The sequence below is a fragment of the Gymnogyps californianus genome, unplaced genomic scaffold (assembly GCF_018139145.2).
Source record: "Gymnogyps californianus isolate 813 unplaced genomic scaffold, ASM1813914v2 HiC_scaffold_180, whole genome shotgun sequence".
Classification (NCBI taxonomy): domain Eukaryota; kingdom Metazoa; phylum Chordata; class Aves; order Accipitriformes; family Cathartidae; genus Gymnogyps; species Gymnogyps californianus.
Genome location: NW_026114061.1, coordinates 13,951 through 37,553, shown reverse-complemented (window position 1 = coordinate 37,553; position 23,603 = coordinate 13,951). Strand labels below are relative to the sequence as shown.

At 56.0% G+C, this 23,603-nt stretch overlaps 8 non-coding genes across 8 annotated transcripts; all 8 read left to right on the top strand.

The window, feature by feature from the left end:
- Nucleotides 1-1,524: 1,524 nt before the first annotated feature.
- Nucleotides 1,525-1,606, top strand: TRNAS-AGA (transfer RNA serine (anticodon AGA)). Its single transcript has one exon. It is a non-coding gene; the product is annotated as a tRNA-Ser (tRNA).
- Nucleotides 1,607-4,563: 2,957 nt separating this feature from the next.
- Nucleotides 4,564-4,635, top strand: TRNAM-CAU (transfer RNA methionine (anticodon CAU)). Its single transcript has one exon. It is a non-coding gene; the product is annotated as a tRNA-Met (tRNA).
- Nucleotides 4,636-7,807: 3,172 nt separating this feature from the next.
- Nucleotides 7,808-7,879, top strand: TRNAG-UCC (transfer RNA glycine (anticodon UCC)). The gene has a single exon. It is a non-coding gene; the product is annotated as a tRNA-Gly (tRNA).
- Nucleotides 7,880-9,066: 1,187 nt separating this feature from the next.
- On the top strand, nucleotides 9,067-9,149 carry TRNAL-CAG (transfer RNA leucine (anticodon CAG)). The gene has a single exon. It is a non-coding gene; the product is annotated as a tRNA-Leu (tRNA).
- A 6,964-nt stretch (nucleotides 9,150-16,113) lies between these two features.
- On the top strand, nucleotides 16,114-16,195 carry TRNAS-AGA (transfer RNA serine (anticodon AGA)). Its single transcript has one exon. It is a non-coding gene; the product is annotated as a tRNA-Ser (tRNA).
- A 2,951-nt stretch (nucleotides 16,196-19,146) lies between these two features.
- TRNAM-CAU (transfer RNA methionine (anticodon CAU)) lies at nucleotides 19,147-19,218 on the top strand. Its single transcript has one exon. It is a non-coding gene; the product is annotated as a tRNA-Met (tRNA).
- A 3,175-nt stretch (nucleotides 19,219-22,393) lies between these two features.
- Nucleotides 22,394-22,465, top strand: TRNAG-UCC (transfer RNA glycine (anticodon UCC)). The gene has a single exon. It is a non-coding gene; the product is annotated as a tRNA-Gly (tRNA).
- A 1,055-nt stretch (nucleotides 22,466-23,520) lies between these two features.
- On the top strand, nucleotides 23,521-23,603 carry TRNAL-CAG (transfer RNA leucine (anticodon CAG)). The gene has a single exon. It is a non-coding gene; the product is annotated as a tRNA-Leu (tRNA).

Here is a 23,603-nt window from a genome sequence, read left to right as displayed (position 1 = left end):
GTCAAGTCATCAAGGGACACGGCTATGGAGATCCGAGGGAGAGATTGCTTTGGAGAGACTTGCCTGACCCTCTGGTCACAGTGCATTGTGAAAGTTAATACAGGCCGTTTGAATTAACTTTTCAGCCCTCTCAGCTGTTGTTCACAAAATCATACGAAAAACATTCATGGCACTTCTCTCTTTCCTTGGTCTTGCGGGAATAAACTCCAGGGGATGGGTATGGCGTGGAAAGGAGAAAAGCACTTCTTTTCATGGCTGGACGGAGGCAGTGTGACTGCAAGATGCGGTTGGGGTGGGCATTTCAGTAGGGCATGATCGAGCATGCGCAATCACGATCCCCCTCTTTGTAACTCCACCTACACTAGCACTGCTGATGACAGAGTGGGAGTCTGTAAATACTGTGCTAACACAACCTCCCCCCTGCCCCAACCCCACCATCCAGCTTGGTTTTTGAGTGTCAGCACAGCAAAGAACATTGCCTTATTCTTGAAGCAACCCTGCAATCAGAGACTTGAGAAGCTTTGTCCCCTTTAGGTAGGGAGTCTACTTGTGAGAGGCTCCTTGCGTTTCCCTTGGCCCACAGGCCATAAGCTGCAAGAGAAATGAGGGTGTCTCAGTTCTTAGTCACCAGGACCATGGTTACATCCAGTTCCGGTAAACTTCAGGGTGTCAGACAGGCACTACCAAATCTACCACGTCCACACTGACTCATTAACGCCATTTTCCTGCTCCAGAGCCAAAATGGAATCGGAGCTGCTTTCATCTAGTGATGTAAATTATTGCTTTTGTGGATTGTTTAATATTTTGGTCCATGCTCAAGAATGTCACAATGCTTGCAGTGCTGGGAAAAAGCTCTGGACATACCTATTCCACCAAAACAAGCTCTCTCCAGTCTCCCTCTAAGTCATCCGCACCTCCCGTTTATTCTCCCTTTGCCCCTCCTGACTTTTCCTCAGCCAGGCTCTACCTCGCCCTTGCCATAGATCTCTCCCACTCTCGCAAACCATTCCCCCTACACACCAACAACCTGCATGGCAGTCACGGTCTTTGTTCAAGGGTTGACACCACCCTACGTCCCCAAGAGGCTGGAGGTGCTGCCGGGAGGTCACCACCTCCCCTGCAGGAGTGTCCTCCCCCTAGTGCTCCCAGCAAGCTTGGAGACCTCCTCAGCTAAATCTGAGAAGCCAAGTGGGGTCTAATATGCCCACCTGACCCTGGTTGTCTCCACACAGCTGCCTTCCCTTCTTCCCTGGAGGCAGCAGAGATGGCAGCTGGGGAGAGAAAGCATCCCCCTGTGGCAGGATATCCCAGGTGCGCGGCTGAGGACAAGGTGCTGGGAGCTGCAGCTGTAGCCCCTGGGGCTACACCTCTCAAGGCCTGTGGAAGGCTGTCACCAGGTGCCCGTCATGCTCAGTGCAGGTCCCAAGTGCAGGGCTTCGAGTGGAGCATTGCCCTGAAAGTCCCAGGGAGCCGGGTGTCATTGCAGAGGGCATGTGATCGGCAGGGCAGAGAGGGCTGGAGCAGGTAGTTGTGGCCGAGTGGTGAAGGCGATGGACTAGAAATCCATTGGGGTTTCCCCGCGCAGGTTCGAATCCTGCCAACTACGGGGCGCACTCCCCTTTTGGGCTCCCTGCAATGGACCACGCTGTTTGGGCTCCCTGCAATGGACCACGCTGCAGCCGTGGGACTCAGCTCCACACTGTACCTGCTGCCCAGGGAGACGGTAAAACCCCCTTGCCTGCAGCACTTGTCCCCGCACCCCCCTGCCCCCAAATTCCTGGATGAATGGGAAATCCTGCTCCCATTGACAAGGTAGGCAAGTTGGGGAAGAGAACGGACCAGTGCCGAGTATGAGCCATGAAAAGAGGTCCACTGTTGTTGGTTCTTGAGCATAACTTAAGAGCCTGAGCTCACCTGACATCCCAAGCAGAACAACCCCACCAGCTGTCTTCCCTATGCCTGAAACTACAGCAGCTCCTCTCCAAAGAGAGCCTGCACAACATGGTCCTCATTGCTAAAGATGAAGGCAAGACACCTCATGGATCTGAGATCTTGCCTGGGGTCCTGGGGATATTCTGCCTGACCCAGCCCCAGCCCTTGCACACGTGGACAACCTTTCCCCGGGGGCTTTCCAAATTTAACCGAAGAACGAGATGATAAGGGGTGGGTCTCTCCTGGCTCCTCCTCTTCTGGGAAAGACGTGGAAGTGCGAAGGAGGCCATGGTGGTGACTGCGGCATCAGGAGACCATCCCCTGCCATCACAGACCCTGATGGGTGGCATGGAAAAGACCCGGAGGCTTCCAGAGGGCTTCTCTCAGTCGCATACCCAGCTGCTCCCCACAGAGCAGCAGCAGAGGAGGGGCTGCAGGTAGCCTGCCTGAGTGGTTCAGCATCTTAAGGAAAAGGGAAACTTGGAGGGGCACATGCAGAGAGAGCCTGGAGAAGGAGAAGGAGAGAAGAGCCAGTGGCTGGTGCATGGTCCGTTCCCCGCAGCCATGCCACTGAGGGTGCCGGAAGCAGTGCAAGCAAAAGAGAAGCTGAGGGAGGTTGGCAGCACGGATGAAGAAGGAAAGGGGCAGTGGAAGGGGGACCCGGAGCTGAGCCAGGGGCCTCTTGATCTGCAGTCAAATGCTCTCCCCTGAGCAATAGCCCCTGCAGCAGGCAGGCTGCGGCCGCACTCTCCGTGCTCACATCTGCTCCCACATCCCAGCCCTCTCCATCCCGCTTTTGCTTTTGCCTCCTCTGCTTGCTTGCTGTGTGCTCTGGCGTGTGGATGGGACAGGGAACCAGCAAACACAAGCCCAAACATGCAGGCCTCAGCACTGCCACCTCGTCCCTCAGCCTCACCAAGAGGTTCTACCAGCTCAGCCTGCCCAGAGCCTTCCTGGGACACATCTGGCAGCATTTAAGACTGGCCACCACCCAGTCCGCATGGGCCAGCCCTGCCCTGGGGCGACTGGGAACCACCTCCACCCCCAGCAGCGTTGGGCAGGACAGGAATGGCGCCAGGCACGGAGAGGAGGGGTTTCTCTGGCTCTTTGGCACCCTGCAAGGTGGCGGGGGCAGCCCTCGGCTGTTGGCGAGCAGCAAGGGCAGGGCTGCGCCAGGAGGGAAGACAAGCCAGGAGCTGGGGGGGAGCGCAGCACAGCACGGGCAGGGCAAGGCCCTCGCAGCTGGTGTGAAAGGCAAGGCAGTAACTGCTGTACGACTTGCTTAGAGGAAGGAACACTGCCTAGGACTAAGAGCTTTTACCTCAGGGTCAACGTGACCTGAAGACCCAACCTAAACCGTCTCTCACTGGCTGAGAACACCCCATACAGACAATAAAACAACAGGAGATTTGTCTTTCAAAAAAACCCCAGGTACATAACCAGGGCGAGAAAAGCAATCGACCTGAATCTAGTAGAAAACCCCTCCGCCTGCACGGGACATTGGTCTAGAACCAGGAAGATTAACAGCCCACTGACCATACGTCCACACCACCTGCCCGGGAGAAGCACCTAGTGCTTACGCGAGCAATAGTAACTGATTAGCCCACCCCTTAACAGGAGTAATTTGACTGGTCAACACAACTGCATTGTAAACATCTAGAAACCCTGCTTTCCTCTATGTCGGGGTCCTCCATGTGTTAGGCTGGGGCACCACTATGTGCACAGCTAAAATTAGGGATTTATGGATTCCCTTGGTAATTCTATGCTAAACGTCCTTGTCTCCCTCCTTGGCCAGCAAAGAACTGACTTTTACACTGGGTACAGTCCCGCACCCCGTGCGAGCTGGATTTCTGGGCAGGGTTGCAGCCCTCCTGAGCTCGCTGGAGAGCCACACCTCTCTGCCCTGCCAAGCAACAAGGCTGCCCCCTCGCTCCAGGGTTTCCTTCAGTGCCTGCAGAGCCAGCTTGGGTGGTGAAAGAGAAAGTCCCCAGCCAGGGTTATGGGCAGGAGCTGTGGGGAGAAGGGCAAGGCAAGGCCCTTGAGCTACCCTCCTGTCGTGGTTTTTAGATACAAGATACAGTTTTAGATACAAGAACTAGATACAAATACAAATAATACAAATCAAGTGATGCACACCGATGCCCAGTTAGTGCCCGAGCAGCGATCCGCCCCCCCCAGCCAGCTCCCCCCAGTTTATATACTGGGCATGACGTCATATGGTATGGAATATCCCTCTGGCTAGTTTGGGCCAGCTCTCCTGGCTGTGTCCCCTCCCAACTTGTTGTGCCCCTCCAGCCTTCTTGCAGGCTGGGCATGAGAAGCTGAACTATCCTTGACTGAGTATAAAGACTACTTAGCAACAACTAAAACCATCAGGGTGTTATGAAGATAATTTTCCCACTAAATGCAAAGCACTGCACGGTCCCAGCTACTAGGAAGCAAATTAAGTCTCTGCATGCCAGCCAAGACCAGGACAGCAGCCCAGGCCCAAAGGAGGTGAAGTTTCCAGGGAGACAATTTTGCTGCGCGGGTGAGGGCACAGGATAGACAAAGGGAAGGAGGCATGAGCGCTGGCAGTGCCAGGGAGCATGAGGCCGGGCTGTGGGAGGTCCCAGCTGAGGTGCCAGGGGGAGCAGAGTGGCGCAGCGGAAGCGTGCTGGGCCCATAACCCAGAGGTCGATGGATCAAAACCATCCTCTGCTAATTGCTTTTTCCTCCTGCTGCCTCTCCCAGCAACTTTTCACCTGCACTGCTCTGGCTCTCTGCGCGGCCATGCCCATGGCCCGCCCGCTCCCTCAGCCCCTTCTCTCTGCCACCGCCGCCTTCTTTCTCCTTTGCCTTCTTACGAGCCAGCACTCCCAAAGGGACCCTCACCAAGGCAGACCCGTGGGTCTGCAGCGGCAGCCAGACCTCCCCCACAAGGAACTGGGGGTCCTGGGGACACAACTGTTTCTCCCTTCCCGTCAGGCAGCTCAAGCCCAACTTCCCAGCCGCAAGCGGGCACCTCCAGGAATCTGCAGGTGGGGAGGAGGACAAGGCTGGTGCTACTCTGGCAAACACCTGTCCAATCAACTTGACCATCTCGGGGTTTTCTCCATCCTAGTCTCTTTGCTGCCGTGCCCACGCGCAGGTCCAGCCAGGAGCAGGGCCGAGCAGGTATTCCCAATGGGCACTGTATTGGCTATATGTGGCTAGGTGTTGGCAGTGGAGGGGAGAGGGGGTGCTGCAGGGTGGCCTCTGTGAGCAGAGGCAAGGGGCTGCCCTGCCGCTGCACACAGCTGATTCCAGCTGCCTCCACAACACTGAGCCACTTGCGCAGCTTTTCCTGACAGGCCTGAAGCCTGTGGAAGAGCCCACGCTGAAACAGATTTTCCTGTTCAGGTCTGCAGCATAGGGAGAACCCATGCCGGAGCCGTCTGCAGTGAAGGACTGTAGCTGAGCCTGGTAAAAGTGAGAGGAATGGCGGTGTTTTGTTTGTCTTTCATTCCTCACTACCCAAAACCGCACATGGCCTGATCCTTTTCTTCCCCTCTGGCTGCTCTGGACTAGAATGCAGTGCTGGACACCCCCCCTCTCTCACTCCCACAAGCATGTCCACTGAACAGCAGGTCCATTGAACCCTGGGCCTGACCGTAGGTCTGTGCAGAGGGCATGCGTGGAGCCCGGGCCCGGTTTGTCTGGTGTCCCAGGGATCGAGGGGAGGCAGACCAGCCTGCTGTTGTGCAGGTCCTCCTTTGTGCCTTTCGGCACAAAGACAGGAGCAACACTGACTTGCTTCCAGGCCTCAGGAACCTCTCCCAATTGCCGTGACCTTTCAAAGACAATGGAGAGCGGCCTCTTGCAGAAGTTCTCCTTGTCTGAGTGCTTCACGAGCTGGCAGCAGGAAGATGGCATGGGTATCTGCAGGTGAGCTCCCTTCTACTTTAGTACCTGATGGGCCAGAAGCCAGAAGATCGCTTGGATGTTGACCGTGAGGTCGCCTCTGGCTCTGCAGGTGACGGGCCATGCACAGGAATATTGCTTGCGCTAGGTGCTTGTGTTCATTCCATAGTGGATACCACTGCCTGGTGTCTCTTTTTATATCTGAACGCTTCTTGTTCCAAAGGAAGGGGACAGCCCATCAGGGGGAGACCTGAGAACATGCGGGCACGACAGTGTCAAAAATGGCTGTCAGCCAATCACAAAGCAATATGAGAACCCATGGGAATGACGCTGTCAAGAGTTGCCTCTTTGCTGTATTTAGTGAGTGGGGCTTCCTTTTCAGATGTGCTTCTGGGTACACAGGTAGGGTTGGCTGGTCCTCACAGCCAGTCACAGGTCTGCCTGAGAGCAGGTGGGTATGACGGGGTGAAGAGATGGCTGTCAGCCAATCACAGAGCAGTAGGAAAACATGTTGGTTATGGTGTCTAATAAGAAAATGGCGGCTGAAAGAAAGTGGTGCCCCCCGTGTATGTAGAGGAAGGTACGTCCTGGTCAGCTGTACTTCATCATTCATCAGTGCTGGCATGGGGATTGACCAAAGCAATCATCCACCACCAAAACCAGGAGCAGCACAAGGCAGATTTTAGCCCAGGAACAGGTAATGCCTAGAGTCCTGCAAAACAAATTGCTTACGGGCATGCAGCACGGAATGTGGCAGATGCTCATATCTGACCAAGTGGATCAAGAAACTTGTGCCAGAAATAATCCACTTGGCCTATTTGCACATTACGTAGATAGAGAATTGTTACCCTAGCATTGCCTGCTTTCCGCTCACTGGTTGCTGAGCTAATCCTAGACAAGTGTACAAGATAGGGACATATCCAGTGACTCAGAAGAAACCCAGGCTGGTTGCTGTGCCTTTTTAATTCAACCAAAGGGTGCATCGTGCAACCACACGTTAGCCTGGGACAGCGTGAATGTGACTCCGACTGGGGCAGACTCCGCCTGTGTTACCTCAGTGTTATGCCCTACGGTATTGCCAAGGGGCACTGTGTTGGCTACATATGGCAAGGTTTTGGTAGTGGAGGGGTTAGGGGGTGCTGCAGGGTGGCCTCTGTGGGAAGAGATAAGGGGCTGCCCTGTGTCAGACACAGCTGATTCCAGCTCCGCAGTGGTTCCACCGCACGACACAGCTGAGCCGTCATCAAAGTTTGTGGCCCCTCTGTGAAAACATATTCCAGAAAGGGCAGAAAACGCCGGGCAGAGAGAGGCGGAAGGAACAAAAAGAGCGGGAAAGGGCAGAGGGAAGATGCATCCCGCTTGGGCAGGTAACGGAGTGTGGTGTGAAGGAGTAAAGTTGAGCCTGGGAGAGGGAGAGGAAAGGCGGTGTTTTATGTTTGTCTTTTTGTTTGTCACTGTGTGAATGCGTTTTAATTGGCAAAAAAATGAATTTTCCCCAAGGCAAGCCTGACTTGCCCGCAACAGTGTTTGCTAAGGCATGTCCTTGTGTTTATCTTGAGCCATGCGATTTGTCATCCTGTTTTCAGTGCTCCGCATCCCCCTGAGGGTGGGGAAAGTAGTGAGCAGCTGGGTGGGTGTTTGTCTGTGCTTAAAGCACGAGAGGTACATCCAGAGAAAGGCCCGTCGCGTTGCGTAGTACATGCCCAGCGGGCAGCTGTATGAAGGCAGATGGGGAGCATCAGCATTGCCATCAGGCAGCAGGTTGAGTTTCCCTAGCCAACACATCAGACAGAGAGAAGCCCAGAGTCATCCGATGGGCTTGAGGCCGTATGTGTGCAGGGGGCTGGAAGGAGGAGGCCGTCCGGGCTGTGAAGTGGAGAGGGTCGAGTTTGTGAGCTGGAAGAGCAGCAGGCAGGGGAGTCTGGGAAGTGGAGGGGCAGGAGGGAGGCGAGGCTGCGGGGTGGAGGAGCAGGAGGCAGGAGTGGGTCGAGGAGCGTTGGTGGTATAGTGGTGAGCATAGCTGCCTTCCAAGCAGTTGACCCGGGTTCGATTCCTGGCCAACGCAGACAAGGTTCTTTTACTCAGCCTGGCTCCAGAGGGCCTTGCCTCTCCTCTTCCAAACCAACCCAGCTTCCCTCAGGAAGTTCAGCTCCCATAGGGCACTCGAGGCCCTCCCCTTGACTCCCCCTCCAGCCTTGCCTCATGGCCAGGCCTCTGGGCACCTCCTAGGCCAGCAGACACAAGCCTGGCTCTTAGCAAGGCCCGCCTTGGCAAAGGCAGACTGCAGGGGCTGCTTTGGACCCTTCCGAGATTCTCAGGGAGTGCTGTAGCACTGGAGCAGGTGCCCAGAGAACTTTGGGATTCTCCATGCCTGGGTATCACCCTCACGTTTCAGTGGGGCTCAGGCACTGAGCCGCCTGCTCTAGCTTTGGGGCTAGCCCTGCTTTGAGCAGGCATTTGGACTAGTGCCCTCCTGAGATGCCTTGCAGTCTAGTTCCTTCCACGAAGCAACAAATCCCAGAGAGAGCTGTGACCTCCTTCCTCTCTCTGCACCATGGGCGGCAAGCGGGCCTCTTCCCCACAGGAACTGGAGCTCAGTCATTGCTCAGCACTTGGCGCATCTCGTGTCCTTTCGCCTTGACTCTCCAGCCCCTTTCCCACACACTGACTCCTTGAGACCACCACAGCATTCCCCAGGGGTTGGTGTGGCAGAGCCCTCCTTGCCCACGGAGGGCAGGGAAGAAGGAAGCACCCTTGTTGCCCCAGGAACCGTCCATGAGAAAGGCAGGCGTATGCCTGGAGCCCCTTGACAGGATGTTGGCGTGCGCAGAGCCGTAATTTGCTGACGGTTCCTTTGCTTGGTCCTGTGAAGGATTGCCTTGGCCTTTGGGAGACGCGTCGGAAGCGTGCTGCCCCTGTGCTGGCTACTCGTGTTCCGTGTGGTCTGAAGCGCGTGTAGGAGCTGCGGTCGCCTGTCAGCAGCCCGTGGTGGGAGCAGGGCAAGGGTGCTGCCAGGAGCCAGCTCCCCCTGCAGCAGTGCCAGGAGGAGGCTGCCTGAGGTGGGCTGGCTCTGGCAGCTGCAGGGGGAGGAGCGGCAGCAGCAGCAGCAGCAGCAGCAGCAGCAGCAGCAGCAAGCAGCAGCAGCAGCAGCAGCAGCAGCAGCAGCAGCAGCAGCAGCAGCAGCAGCAGCAGCAGCAGCAGCAGCAGCAGCAGCAGCAGCAGCAGCAGCAGCAGCAGCAGCAGCAGCAGCGGGTCAGGATGGCCGAGCGGTCTAAGGCGCTGCATTCAGGTTGCAGTCTCCCTGGGAGGCGTGGGTTCGACTCCCACTCCTGACAGGCTCTTCTCTCTCTTGGCCTCCTTCCCTCTCCTCGCTGCAGGCTTCTTGCTCCTCTGGGGGCTCTGCTCAGCTCTTGCTGCAGTCCCAGCTCCTGGAGAAGGAGAAAGGGGCATACCCATGCTGCCCCACCAGTACCAGCTGGGTAGGCCTACAACAGAAACAGGGAGAGCCAGCCCCTGGGGAATTCCACTTGGCCACTCTCCCCTGCAAAACTCACATTCTGCATGCCTCTCCCCGCATTTCAGTGCGCATCTCTGGACATTCTTCAAACATTCGCTCACACAATCCTCTCTCCCTGCAACAACCCTTCTGGCTGGAAGGCATTTCAGGCAGTCAGAGAGGGCATCCTCCTGCTTCAAGCAGGCTCACACCACCTCATCTTTCTTTCGGGTCATACAATACCTTGAGGACAGACATTTCACAGCCTCTTGGCACCCCAGCTCCCATGCTTAGGCACCCTCAGGGTGATCATTTGGGTTTGTGTAGCCAGTCACAAACTGCCTCTTCAATTTCTGACCACGGCGCTCATCCTCCAGCCGTTGCAGTAGCCTCCTTGCAGGCACTGGAGGGAGGCTCCGATTCGATCCCTGCTAAGCATTTTCTTCTCCCAGCTAAGCGAGCCTTGCGTCCTCAGCCTCTCCTCCCAAGGCCACAGCCCCTGGCCCCTGACTATCCTAGGGATCCTCCGCTGAACTTGCTCCACTTTATCACCACCTTTCTTTGGTTCCCCAGATAGTCCTTCTTCCCCTTCTTTGGTGACGGGGCAACTTTTCCCTCTCCTTAGTCAGCAGGGAGCTCCTCTGCCCTCTGCTCCCGAAGCTGGAGAGCCCCTCAGATGCGTCCTTCCCTCTTTCAGGTCCAGTGGCACATTCTGTAGGTGCCAATCCAGGATGTGGCGTTGACCAGCAGGATTTCAACCCCAAAAGTTTCGCGGAACTGGCAGTTCCTCACCAGCAAACATGGAAAGCACCAGTGGGAAGAGGGGCAGGGGGGAGTAAAGGCCGACCAGGAACAGGCCAACAGGGATGTGGCGGGCTCTGGGGCATTTCTCTCCAACGCTGCTGACAGGAGAGAGACATCCTCACTCACGCAATGCCACCACAGGTTGCATGAGCACTGGTGGCATTTTTCAGAAGGACCACAGTCAGGAATTACGAGCCACACAAGAGGTCTTCCTGTGCACACAGGAAGAGGAAGAGGGGACATGCACAAGGTGGTATCAGAGCATGCCGGAGCACGTTGTAATTGAGGGAGATGCTGAAGGAGCTGCGTCGGGTCCTCCTGCGAGCTCTTCCCTCTGCTGAACATTCTCCCCTGCCCTCTCTCTTGGTTGCCTCGTTCAGCAAGGTCAGGAGCTTGGCTAGGACTGCAACCAAGGGTAAGGATATCTGCTTAACGGGTGCTTCGGATGAGCTATGAGGTGAGAAACAGGAGAGGCAATAACTTACCCAGGCAGACTGGCAGGCTGTCCAACACGGGGGTGAAGGGAGGCAGCAGCAGAGACCGCAAGTGCAAGCATCGAACCACCGATCGCTGGGCCATGAATGTAGTCTGTGAGGTGCAATGTTGAAGAGGTTAAGCTGGAAACTTCATAAGCAGGTCTAATTAGGCGAGAAGAAGATTCTCACAGGTTACCAGCCTGGGTCTTGTACGAGAGGGCATGCCAGGCTTGCGCAAAGAGCTCTGGCACTCCCTTGAAAGATCCTGTGAGTAGAGAGTGCCCAGTGGCCCTGGAGGAAGGCTGCACTTGGTGGTGGCCAGGGAGATGGAGAGACTGCCAGGCCCAGCCAGGAGCATATGGCTCAGCGAGGGTGGCCAGAGGGGAAAGACAGGGTCTGTCCAGGTGGTCCCATGGTGTAATGGTGAGCAGTCTGGACTCTGAATCCAGTGATCTGCGTTCACAGCTTAGTGGGACCTCCGAGTTTTGGCTCCCTCAGGGCTTTCCTCAGCATGCTTACACTTTATCCCTTGCCTTGCTGTTGGGTCAATTGTTTAATGCACTCTGATCTTCCTTCCTTTCCTGTGCTCCCAGCCCTGGGACTGACATCAGTGCCCTTTCTCCTGCCCTGTGCCACCACAGCTCTGCAGCTTTCCTGAGTGCTGGCCCCTGTCCCCTCCCTTGTCTTGACTGCTCCTGGATGAGGGCATCCAGCAGTGGCTCAACACCTGAGGTGGAGATCATGCAGTCCACGCCCGGCTCAAAGCAGGGTCAAGTAGAGGACCTTTTTTCATGGCCTTGCCTGGTTGGATGTTGGACATCTCCAAAGACGGAGAATCTACAACCTCCCTGGGCAACCGTTTCCCATCTTTGACCACCACTGTGTGTGGCATTAGTTGTATTTCCACCCCTGTCCATTGCTTCTTGTTCCATCCATTTCTCTGAGGCTTTTCTGTCTTTCTCTTGCCTGCTTGCTGGTTTTTGGTGCTCTGGTTTCAGTTCAGGGAGCTCCACCCACAACTTGCAGTGCCCCATGCATGGGGACAGGCTCACTGTCATGGGAGAGAGCAGGTTCGCCCTCTTCCTTTGTCCTGGGTTCGGCTGGGAGAGAGTTAACTTTCACAAGAAGCCGAGCATGGGGTTTCCGGGTGGTGAGCAGTTGCATTGTGCATCACTCGCTTTATATATTCTTCTGTTACTATTATTGTTATTTCTTCTCTCCTTGTGTTGTCCTATTAAAGTGTCCTTATCTCAACTGACGAGGTTTTACCTTTTCTTCCGATTCTCCTCCGCATCCCACCAGGGCAGGGAGGAGTGAGCGAGCGGACCGCGTGGTGCTCAGTTGCCAGCTGGGCTGAAACCATGACAGCCTTGCAGAGGGCTTGGCCAACTGAGGGGGAGGAGAACAAAGCACCACGAGTCGCCAGCTATGCTGCACAAAGTCTTTAATGAGAAGGAGGAAATGCAGTGGCACAGAAGAGAGACCAAGAAACACGTCTGCAGGGTTCAGGGAGGCACAGAGAATGGCCCATTTCCCAAGGACAAGCTCCACACAAAGCGCTTGCCTTTTCCCATTCTGCTCTACCTGGTGACAATCCCAGCCCAGCAAGAGCAGTCCCTAACTCCGGCACCCTTCCCCCGTCGGCAGGAGGTTCAGCAAAGCAGAAGAGAACGAGTGTTGTCTCAAGGAGCTCAGAGCAAAGCAAAGCCAGAGGAGGCACGGCGAGGCCTGCCGTGCAGCGAGGAGCAGCGGGCACAGGTCCCTCCTGCCAGGTGGGATGAGGACACGCAGCCCGCCTGCAAGCCCTGGCCATGCTCCTGATGCAGAGTTCCCATCTTCCTTCCCACTACGAAGGGGATGACCCGCCAGCTTCAGCAGTTCAGACTGCAGCGGGTGGGAGGCAGACACAGCCCTGACCCCCCAGACCAAGGGAGCCCCCAGAAGAGATGGGAACCCCCCCGGCGCTGAGGGAGCTCCCAACAGCAGCTGACAGAGAGGATCCCACGGCTGTGCTCTGAGGGAAAGAGGTGAGGATGGGGCCCGGCAGGGTCACCACCACCGCGGAGGCCTGGATGGCCACCGTTGAGTCCGCGCAGCGGGCGACACAGGGCTCACTGCGGCTGCTGGCAAGTGGGGTTGGGCCAGAGGCGCCGCAGGGCGTTGGGAGACAGGGTCTGAAGCAAGACATCTCTCGGTGAGGGAGGCAAAGCTGAAACACAGAGCAGGCAGGGAGCACGAGCCTCAGTATCAGTCTGTCTTGCTTTTCCTCAGCTCTCTCTGTGGACACACTTTGTTTTAAAAACACCTACTGTGCCTACAGTTCCCACGGCCCTCATCGTGCCCTCCGAATTGCACGGCACAGGACGGCTGAACCGCTTTCAGGATAGGACCCAGCACAGTGGGTTTAAAGCACCTGTGGCAAGACTGGTCATACCCCATCTCCTGAACAAACATTGCTGTCATAAAGATGGCACTGGAGGCACTTGGCCATTTCGTTAGAGACCATCTGCTAAAGGCAGACATTCTGGTGGGCAGACGTCCCTGCAGCTCAGCCCCATTGATCCCCTTCTGCTTTAAAGAAACCCCCTCTTCCCAGCCCTCCCCAGCCACCTCCGCCAAAAGGGACAGAGGTGACAGCCCTTAAACAGTTCTGTTGCAGGGCCAAGCTGAGGCAGCCCAAGTATCAACCTGAGGAGCCACCATGACAGCAGCTCAGCCCACAGGGAGAGATGGAGCGGACTCAGGCTTACCTCGTTCCTCGAGGAAAGGGAGGCAAGAGAGGAGGATGCAGAGCCCGGAGCAGCGCAGGTTTTATGCTGTGTCCCAGATCCCCGCGGGGCCACAAACATTACTTGATCATGAAGCATCTAAACACCTAGCAGCTGCCGCTTGCCAAGGCCTCGCTGGTGATTAAGCCCTTGCCTCTTTCATCTGAAATGTTGTGCTCCTGCTTCATACCACCAAACATCAAAACCATTCATCTGTGTCCCAGCTTCAGAAGGCCAATCAGCTCGGAGGTCTCAGGCTAGTGTACAAGGAGATTCTGAGTGCGTTTTCCTAATATGGATTGCCTTTGTCACTTGGCCTTCTTCATGGTGAGCATGGCCACCACTCACGGTCAAATTCAGCTATGAGGGACACCTCAAGTCAGCTCTCAAGTGCTTTCAGTGCAGGCACTCAGGCTAGCCCTGAGAAACCTTTCTCCAGCGGGTCATCGTAGACACACAGGAGACTCTGAGTAAGTTCAAGCAGAACGTCAAGACCGCACAGTCCCATATGGGAGAAGAGAAATCAGCAGGACAAGGCCCAGAGCCTGCTGAGGTACCTGGGAAGTCTGGTCTGCTCGGAGCAGGGGACAGGAGCAGAAGACCTCCAGAGGTCCATTCCAAACTTCATTATTCTGGGTTACCCTGAGTCACACAAGCCCTTGAGCAACCACCAAAAGGCAATGCCTTGGAAGACAGCAAATGCAGGAGATTGCATAGAAGCCCCCGTAGATTCAGGATGGTGCTAAAATGTGTGGAAATGCCCTTGACGCAAGCAGAACTTCGGGGCTGTGAGCTCTGGTATCCCTGGCACGCCTGAGGCAGGCGTGTCCACTGAAGTCCATAGCAGGGTGACTCATGTTTGCCTGGAGTTCAGGGTTTTTCCCAACTCTTCCACCTCACGATGACTCCCAGGTGCTCCGGGAGACTGATCCGATGTCCCTTTGAAATCTGAAATGCATGGAATGGGTCACCTCATCCCTGACCCAGGAAAAAGAGCCATGAGCTTTTGGCTCCCTGCCCTGAGCCTCTCCTCAGAAGCAGGCCATCCAGGCCTTTGGCCTCTGGGATGACCTTACGGAGCAAAAGAGGTCAATTTGGGTGTGGGTCTCTTTCAGGGAAGGACGCGGGCATCTCTTTGATCACCCTCCTACGCATTGATTTCCTTGTTTCCAGCAGATTCTCCACTTCCCAAGCTGAGCCCAGACCCCTGGTTGGACGATGCGTGAGGGCCTGGTCAAGTCATCAAGGGACACGGCTATGGAGATCCGAGGGAGAGATTGCTTTGGAGAGACTTGCCTGACCCTCTGGTCACAGTGCATTGTGAAAGTTAATACAGGCCGTTTGAATTAACTTTTCAGCCTCTCAGCTGTTGTTCACAAAATCATACGAAAAACATTCATGGCACTTCTCTCTTTCCTTGGTCTTGCGGGAATAAACTCCAGGGGATGGTATGGCGTGGAAAGGAGAAAAGCACTTCTTTTCATGGCTGGACGGAGGCAGTGTGACTGCAAGATGCGGTTGGGGTGGGCATTTCAGTAGGGCATGATCGAGCATGCGCAATCACGATCCCCCTCTTTGTAACTCCACCTACACTAGCACTGCTGATGACAGAGTGGGAGTCTGTAAATACTGTGCTAACACAACCCCCCCCCTGCCCCAACCCCACCATCCAGCTTGGGTTTTGAGTGTCAGCACAGCAAAGAACATTGCCTTATTCTTGAAGCAACCCTGCAATCAGAGACTTGAGAAGCTTTGTCCCCTTTAGGTAGGGAGTCTACTTGTGAGAGGCTCCTTGCGTTTCCCTTGGCCCACAGGCCATAAGCTGCAAGAGAAATGAGGGTGTCTCAGTTCTTAGTCACCAGGACCATCGTTACATCCAGTGCCGGTAAACTTCAGGGTGTCAGACAGGCACTACCAAATCTACCACGTCCACACTGACTCGTTAACGCCATTTTCCTGCTCCAGAGCCAAAATGGAATCGGAGCTGCTTTCATCTAGTGATGTAAATTATTGCTTTTGTGGATTGTTTAATATTTTGGTCCATGCTCAAGAATGTCACAATGCTTGCAGTGCTGGGAAAAAGCTCTGGACGTACCTGTTCCACCAAAACAAGCTCTCTCCAGTCTCCCTCTAAGTCATCCGCACCTCCCGTTTATTCTCCCTTTGCCCCTCCTGACTTTTCCTCAGCCAGGCTCTACCTCGCCCTTGCCATAGATCTCTCCCACTCTCGCAAACCATTCCCCCTACACACCAACAACCTGCATGGCAGTCATGGTCTTTGTTCAAGGCTTGACACCACCCTACGTCCCCAAGAGGCTGGAGGTGCTGCCGGGAGGTCACCACCTCCCCTGCAGGAGTGTCCTCCCCCTAGTGCTCCCAGCAAGCTTGGAGACCTCCTCAGCTAAATCTGAGAAGCCAAGCGGGGTCTAATATGCCCACCTGACCCTGGTTGTCTCCACACAGCTGCCTTCCCTTCTTCCCTGGAGGCAGCAGAGATGGCAGCTGGGGAGAGAAAGCATCCCCCCGTGGCAGGATATCCCAGATGTGCGGCTGAGGACAAGGCGCTGGGAGCTGCAGCTGTAGCCCCTGGGGCTACGCCTCTCAAGGCCTGTGGAAGGCTGTCACCAGGTGCCCGTCATGCTCAGTGCAGGTCCCAAGTGCAGGGCTTCGAGTGGAGCATTGCCCTGAAAGTCCCAGGGAGCCGGGTGTCATTGCAGAGGGCATGTGATCGGCAGGGCAGAGAGGGCTGGAGCAGGTAGTTGTGGCCGAGTGGTGAAGGCGATGGACTAGAAATCCATTGGGGTTTCCCCGCGCAGGTTCGAATCCTGCCAACTACGGGGCGCACTCCCCTTTTGGGCTCCCTGCAATGGACCACGCTGTTTGGGCTCCCTGCAATGGACCACGCTGCAGCCGTGGGACTCAGCTCCACACTGTACCTGGTGCCCAGGGAGACAGTAAAACCCCTTGCCTACAGCACTTGTCCCCGCACCCCCCTGCCCCCAAAATTCCTGGATGAATGGGAAATCCTGCTCCCATTGACAAGGTAGGCAAGTTGGGGGAAGAGAACGGACCAGTGCCGAGTATGAGCCGTGAAAAGAGGTCCACTGTTGTTGGTTCTTGAGCAGAACTTAAGAGCCTGAGCTCACCTGACATCCCAAGCAGAACAACCCCACCAGCTGTCTTCCCTATGCCTGAAACTACAGCAGCTCCTCTCCAAAGAGAGCCTGCACAACATGGTCCTCATTGCTAAAGATGAAGGCAAGACACCTCATGGATCTGAGATCTTGCCTGGGGTCCTGGGGATATTCTGCCTGACCCAGCCCCAGCCCTTGCACACAGGGACAACCTTTCCCCGGGGGCTTTCCAAATTTAACCGAAGAATGAGATGATAAGGGGTGGGTCTCTCCTGGCTCCTCCTCTTCTGGGAAAGATGTGGAAGTGCGAAGGAGGCCATGGTGGTGACTGCGGCATCAGGAGACCATCCCCTGCCATCACAGACCCTGATGGGTGGCATGGAAAAGACCCGGAGGCTTCCCAGAGGGCTTCTCTCAGTCGCATACCCAGCTGCTCCCCACAGAGCAGCAGCAGAGGAGGGGCTGCAGGTAGCCTGCCTGGGTGGTTCAGCATCTTAAGGGAAACTCGGAGGGGCACATGCAGAGAGAGCCCGGAGAAGGAGAAGGAGAGAAGAGCCAGTGGCTGGTGCATGGTCCGTTCCCCGCAGCCATGCCACTGAGGGTGCCGGAAGCAGTGCAAGCAAAAGAGAAGCTGAGGGAGGTTGGCAGCACGGATGAAGAAGGAAAGGGGCAGTGGAAGGGGGAACCGGGGCTGAGCCAGGGCCTCTTGATCTGCAGTCAAATGCTCTTCCCTGAGCAATAGCCCCTGCAGCAGGCAGGCTGCGGCCACACTCTCCGTGCTCACATCTGCTCCCACATCCCAGCCCTCTCCATCCCGCTTTTGCTTTTGTCTCCTCTCCTTGCTTGCTGTGTGCTCTGGCGTGTGGATGGGACAGGGAACCAGCAAACACAAGCCCAAACATGCAGGCCTCAGCACTGCCACCTCGTCCCTCAGCCTCACCAAGAGGTTCTACCAGCTCAGCCTGCCCAGAGCCTTCCTGGGACACATCCGGCAGCATTTAAGACTGGCCACCACCCAGTCCGCATGGGCCAGCCCTGCCCTGGGGCGACTGGGAACCACCTCCACCCCCAGCAGCGTTGGGCAGGACAGGAATGGCGCCAGGCACGGAGAGGAGGGGTTTCTCTGGCTCTTTGGCACCCTGCAAGGTGGCGGGGGCAGCCCTCGGCTGTTGGCGAGCAGCAAGGGCAGGGCTGCGCCAGGAGGGAAGACAAGCCAGGAGCTGGGGGGGAGCGCAGCACAGCACGGGCAGGGCAAGGCCCTCGCAGCTGGTGTGAAAGGCAAGGCAGTAACTGCTGTACGACTTGCTTACAGGAAGGAACACTGCCTAGGACTAAGAGCTTTTACCTCAGGGTCAATGTGACCTGAAGACCCAACCTAAACCGTCTCTCACTGGCTGAGAACACCCCATACAGACAATAAAACAACAGGAGATTTGTCTTTCAAAAAAACCCAGGTATATAACCAGGGTGAGAACAGCAATCGACCTGAATCTAGTAGAAAACCCCTCCGCCTGCACGGGACATTGGTCTAGAACCAGGAAGATTAACAGCCCACTGACCATACGTCCACACCACCTGCCCGGGAGAAGCACCTAGTGCTTACGCGAGCAATAGTAACTGATTAGCCCACCCCTTAACAGGAGTAATTTGACTGGTCAACACAACTGCATTGTAAACATCTAGAAACCCTGCTTTCCTCTATATCGGGGTCCTCCATGCGTTAGGCTGGGGCACCGCTATGTGCACAGCTAAAATTAGGGATTTAGGGATTCCCTTGGTAATTCTATGCTAAACGTCCTTGTCTCCCTCCTTGGCCAGCAAAGAACTGACTTTTACACTGGGTACAGTCCCGCACCCCGTGCGAGCTGGATTTCTGGGCAGGGTTGCAGCCCTCCTGAGCTCGCTGGAGAGCCACTCCTCTCCGCCCTGCCAAGCAACAAGGCTGCCCCCTCGCTCTGGGGTTTCCTTCAGTGCCTGCAGAGCCGGCTTGAGTGGTCAAAGAGAAAGTCCCCAGCCAGGGTTATGGGCAGGAGCTGTGGGGAGAAGGGCAGGGCAAGGCCCTTGAGCTACCCTCCTGTCGTGGTTTTTAGATACAAGATACAGTTTTAGATACAAGAACTAGATACAAATACAAATAATACAAATCAAGTGATGCACACCGATGCCCAGTTAGTGCCCGAGCAGCGATCTGCCCCCCCCAGCCAGCTCCCCCCAGTTTATATACTGGGCATGACGTCATATGGTATGGAATATCCCTCTGGCTAGTTTGGGTCAGCTCTCCTGGCTGTGTCCCCTCCCAACTTGTTGTGCCCCTCCAGCCTTCTTGCAGGCTGGGCATGAGAAGCTGAACTATCCTTGACTGAGTATAAAGACTACTTAGCAACAACTAAAACCATCAGGGTGTTATGAAGATAATTTTCCCACTAAATGCAAAGCACTGCACGGTCCCAGCTACTAGGAAGCAAATTAAGTCTCTGCATGCCAGCCAAAACCAGGACAGCAGCCCAGGCCCAAAGGAGGTGAAGTTTCCAGGGAGACAATTTTGCTGCGCGGGTGAGGGCACAGGATAGACAAAGGGAAGGAGGCATGAGCGCTGGCAGTGCCAGGGAGCATGAGGCCGGGCTGGGGGAGGTCGCAGCTGAGGCGCCAGGGGGAGCAGAGTGGCGCAGCGGAAGCGTGCTGGGCCCATAACCCAGAGGTCGATGGATCGAAACCATCCTCTGCTAATTGCTTTTTCCTCCTGCTGCCTCTCCCAGCAACTTTTCACCTGCACTGCTCTGGCTCTCTGCGCGGCCATGCCCATGGCCCTCCCGCTCCCTCAGCCCCTTCTCTCTGCCACCACCGCCTTCTTTCTCCTTTGCCTTCTTACGAACCAGCACTCCCAAAGGGACCCTCACCAAGGCAGACCCGTGGGTCTGCAGCGGCAGCCAGACCTCCCCCACAAGGAACTGGGGGTCCTGGGGACACAACTGTTTCTCCCTTCCCGTCAGGCAGCTCAATCCCAACTTCCCAGCCGCAAGCGGGCACCTCCAGGAATCTGCAGGTGGGGAGGAGGACAAGGCTGGTGCTACTCTGGCAAACACCTGTCCAATCAACTTGACCATCTCGGGGTTTTCTCCATCCTAGTCTCTTTGCTGCCGTGCCCACTCGCAGGTCCAGCCAGGAGCAGGGCCGAGCAGGTATTCCCAATGGGCACTGTATTGGCTCTATGTGGCTAGGTGTTGGCAGTGGAGGGGAGAGGGGGTGCTGCAGGCTGGCCTCTGTGAGCAGAGGCAAGGGGCTGCCCTGCCGCTGCACACAGCTGATTCCAGCTGCCTCCACAACACTGAGCCACTTGCGCAGCTTTTCCTGACAGGCCTGAAGCCTGTGGAAGAGCCCACGCTGAAACAGATTTTCCTGTTCAGGTCTGCAGCACGGGGAGAACCCATGCCGGAGCCGTCTGCAGTGAAGGACTGTAGCTGAGCCTGGTAAAAGTGAGAGGAATGGCGGTGTTTTGTTTGTCTTTCATTCCTCACTACCCAAAACCGCACATGGCCTGATCCTTTTCTTCCCCTCTGGCTGCTCTGGACTAGAATGCAGTGCTGGACACACCCCCTCTCTCACTCCCACAAGCATGTCCACTGAACAGCAGGTCCACTGAACCCTGGGCCTGACCGTAGGTCTGTGCAGAGGGCATGCGTGGAGCCCGGGCCCGGTTTGTCTGGTGTCCCAGGGATCGAGGGGAGGCAGACCAGCCTGCTGTTGTGCAGGTCCTCCTTTGTGCCTTTTGGGAAGACAGGAGCGACACTGACTTGCTTCCAAGCCTCAGGAACCTCTCCCAATTGCCGTGACCTTTCAAAGACAATGGAGAGCGGCCTCTTGCAGAAGTTCTCCTTGTCTGAGTGCTTCACGAGCTGGCAGCAGGAAGACGGCATGGGTATCTGCAGGTGAGCTCCCTTCTACTTTAGTACCTGATGGGCCAGAAGCCAGAAGATCGCTTGGATGTTGACCGTGAGGTCGCCTCTGGCTCTGCAGGTGACGGGCCATGCACAGGAATATTGCTTGCGCTAGGTGCTTGTGTTCATTCCATAGTGGATACCACTGCCTGGTGTCTCTTTTTATATCTGAACGCTTCTTGTTCCAAAGGAAGCGGACAGCCCATCAGGGGGAGACCTGAGAACGTGCGGGCACGACAGTGTCAAAAATGGCTGTCAGCCAATCACAAAGCAATATGAGAACCCATGGGGAATGACGCTGTCAAGAGTTGTCTCTTTGCTGTATTTAGTGAGTGAGGCTTCCTTTTCAGATGTGCTTCTGGGTACACAGGTAGGGTTGGCTGGTCCTCACAGCCAGTCACAGGTCTGCCTGAGAGCAGGTGGGTATGACGGGGTGAAGAGATGGCTGTCAGCCAATCACAGAGCAGTAGGAAAACATGTTGGTTATGGTGTCTAATAAGAAAATGGCGGCTGAAAGAAAGTGGTGCCCCCCCGTGTATGTAGAGGAAGGTACGTCCTGGTCAGCTGTACTTCATCATTCATCAGTGCTGGCATGGGGATTGACCAAAGCAATCATCCACCACCAAAACCAGGAGCAGCACAAGGCAGATTTTAGCCCAGGAACAGGTAATGCCTAGAGTCCTGCAAAACAAATTGCTTACGGGCATGCAGCACGGAAGGTGGCAGATGCTCATATCCGACCAAGTGATCTAGACCAAGAAACTTGTGCTAGAAATAATCCACTTGGCCTATTTGCACATTACGTAGATAGAGAATTGTTACCCTAGCATTGCCTGCTTTCCGCTCACTGGTTGCTGAGCTAATCCTAGACAAGTGTACAAGATAGGGACATATCCAGTGACTCAGAAGAAACCCAGGCTGGCTGCTGTGCCTTTTTAATTCAACCAAAGGGTGCATCGTGCAACCACATGTTAGCCTGGGACAGCGTGAATGTGACTCCGACTGGGGCAGACTCCGCCTGTGTTACCTCAGTGTTATGCCCTACGGTATTGCCAAGGGGCACTGTGTTGGCTACATATGGCAAGGTTTTGGTAGTGGAGGGGTTAGGGGGTGCTGCAGGGTGGCCTCTGTGGAAGAGATAAGGGGCTGCCCTGTGTCAGACACAGCTGATTCCAGCTCCGCAGTGGTTCCACTGCACGACACAGCTGAGCCGTCATCAAAGTTTGTGGCCCCTCTGTGAAAACATATTCCAGAAAGGGCAGAAAACGCCGGGCAGAGAGAGGCGGAAGGAACAAAAAGAGCGGGAAAGGGCAGAGGGAAGATGCATCCCGCTTGGGCAGGTAACGGAGTGTGGTGTGAAGGAGTAAAGTTGATCCTGGGAGAGGGGAGAGGAAAGGCGGTGTTTTATGTTTGTCTTTTTGTTTGTCACTGTGTGAATGCGCTTTAATTGGCAAAAAATGAATTTTCCCCAAGTCAAGCCTGACTTGCCCGCAACAGTGTTTGCTAAGGCATGTCCTTGTGTTTATCTTGAGCCATGCGATTTGTCATCCTGTTTTCAGTGCTCCGCATCCCCCTGAGGGTGGGGAAAGTCGTGAGCAGCTGGGTGGGTGTTTGTCTGTGCTTAAAGCACGAGAGGTACCTACAGAGAAAGGCCCATCGCGTTGCGTAGTATATGCCCAGCGGGCAGCTGTATGAAGGCAGATGGGGAGCATCAGCATTGCCATCAGGCAGCAGGTTGAGTTTCCCTAGCCAACACGTCAGACAGAGAGAAGCCCAGAGACATCCGATGGGCTTGAGGCCGTGTGTGTGCAGGGGGCTGGAAGGAGGAGGCCATCCGGGCTGTGAAGTGGAGAGAGTGGAGTTTGTGAGCTGGAAGAGCAGCAGGCAGGGGAGTCTGGGAAGTGGAGGGGCAGGAGGGAGGCGAGGCTGCGGGGTGGAGGAGCAGGAGGCAGGAGTGGGTCGAGGAGCGTTGGTGGTATAGTGGTGAGCATAGCTGCCTTCCAAGCAGTTGACCCGGGTTCGATTCCTGGCCAACGCAGACAAGGTTCTTTTACTCAGCCTGGCTCCAGAGGGCCTTGCCTCTCCTCTTCCAAACCAACCCAGCTTCCTCAGGAAGTTCAGCTCCCATAGGGCACTCGAGGCCCTCCCCTTGACTCCCCCTCCAGCCTTGCCTCATGGCCAGGCCTCTGGGCACCTCCTAGGCCAGCAGACACAGGCCTGGCTCTTAGCAAGGCCCGCCTTGGCAAAGGCAGACTGCAGGGGCTGCTTTGGACCCTTCCGAGATTCTCAGGGAGTGCTGTAGCACTGGAGCAGGTGCCCAGAGAACTTTGGGATTCTCCATGCCTGGGTATCACCCTCAAGTTTCAGTGGGGCTCAGGCACTGAGCCGCCTGCTCTAGCTTTGGGGCTAGCCCTGCTTTGAGCAGGCATTTGGACTAGTGCCCTCCTGAGATGCCTTGCAGTCTAGTTCCTTCCACGAAGCAACAAATCCAGAGAGAGCTGTGACCTCCTTCCTCTGCACCATGGGCGGCAAGCGGGCCTCTTCCCCACAGGAACTGGAGCTCAGTCATTGCTCAGCACTTGGCGCATCTCGTGTCCTTTCGCCTTGACTCTCCAGCCCCTTTCCCGCACACTGACTCCTTGAGACCACCCCAGCATTCCCCCAGGGGTTGGTGTGGCAGAGCCCTCCTTGCCCACGGAGGGCAGGGAAGAAGGAAGCACCCTTGTTGCCCCAGGAACCGTCCATGAGAAAGGCAGGCGTGTGCCTGGAGCCCCTTGACAGGATGTTGGCGTGCGCAGAGCCGTAATTTGCTGACGGTTCCTTTGCTTGGTCCTGTGAAGGATTGCCTTGGCCTTTGGGAGACGCGTCGGAAGCGTGCTGCCCCTGTGCTGGCTACTCGTGTTCCGTGTGGTCTGAAGCGCGTGTAGGAGCTGCGGTCGCCTGTCAGCAGCCCGTGGTGGGAGCAGGGCAAGGGTGCTGCCAGGAGCCAGCTCCCCCTGCAGCAGTGCCAGGAGGAGGCTGCCTGAGGTGGGCTGGCTCTGGCAGCTGCAGGGGGAGGAGTGGCAGCAGCAGCAGCAGCAGCAGCAGCAGTGGGTCAGGATGGCCGAGCGGTCTAAGGCGCTGCATTCAGGTTGCAGTCTCCCTGGGAGGCGTGGGTTCGACTCCCACTCCTGACA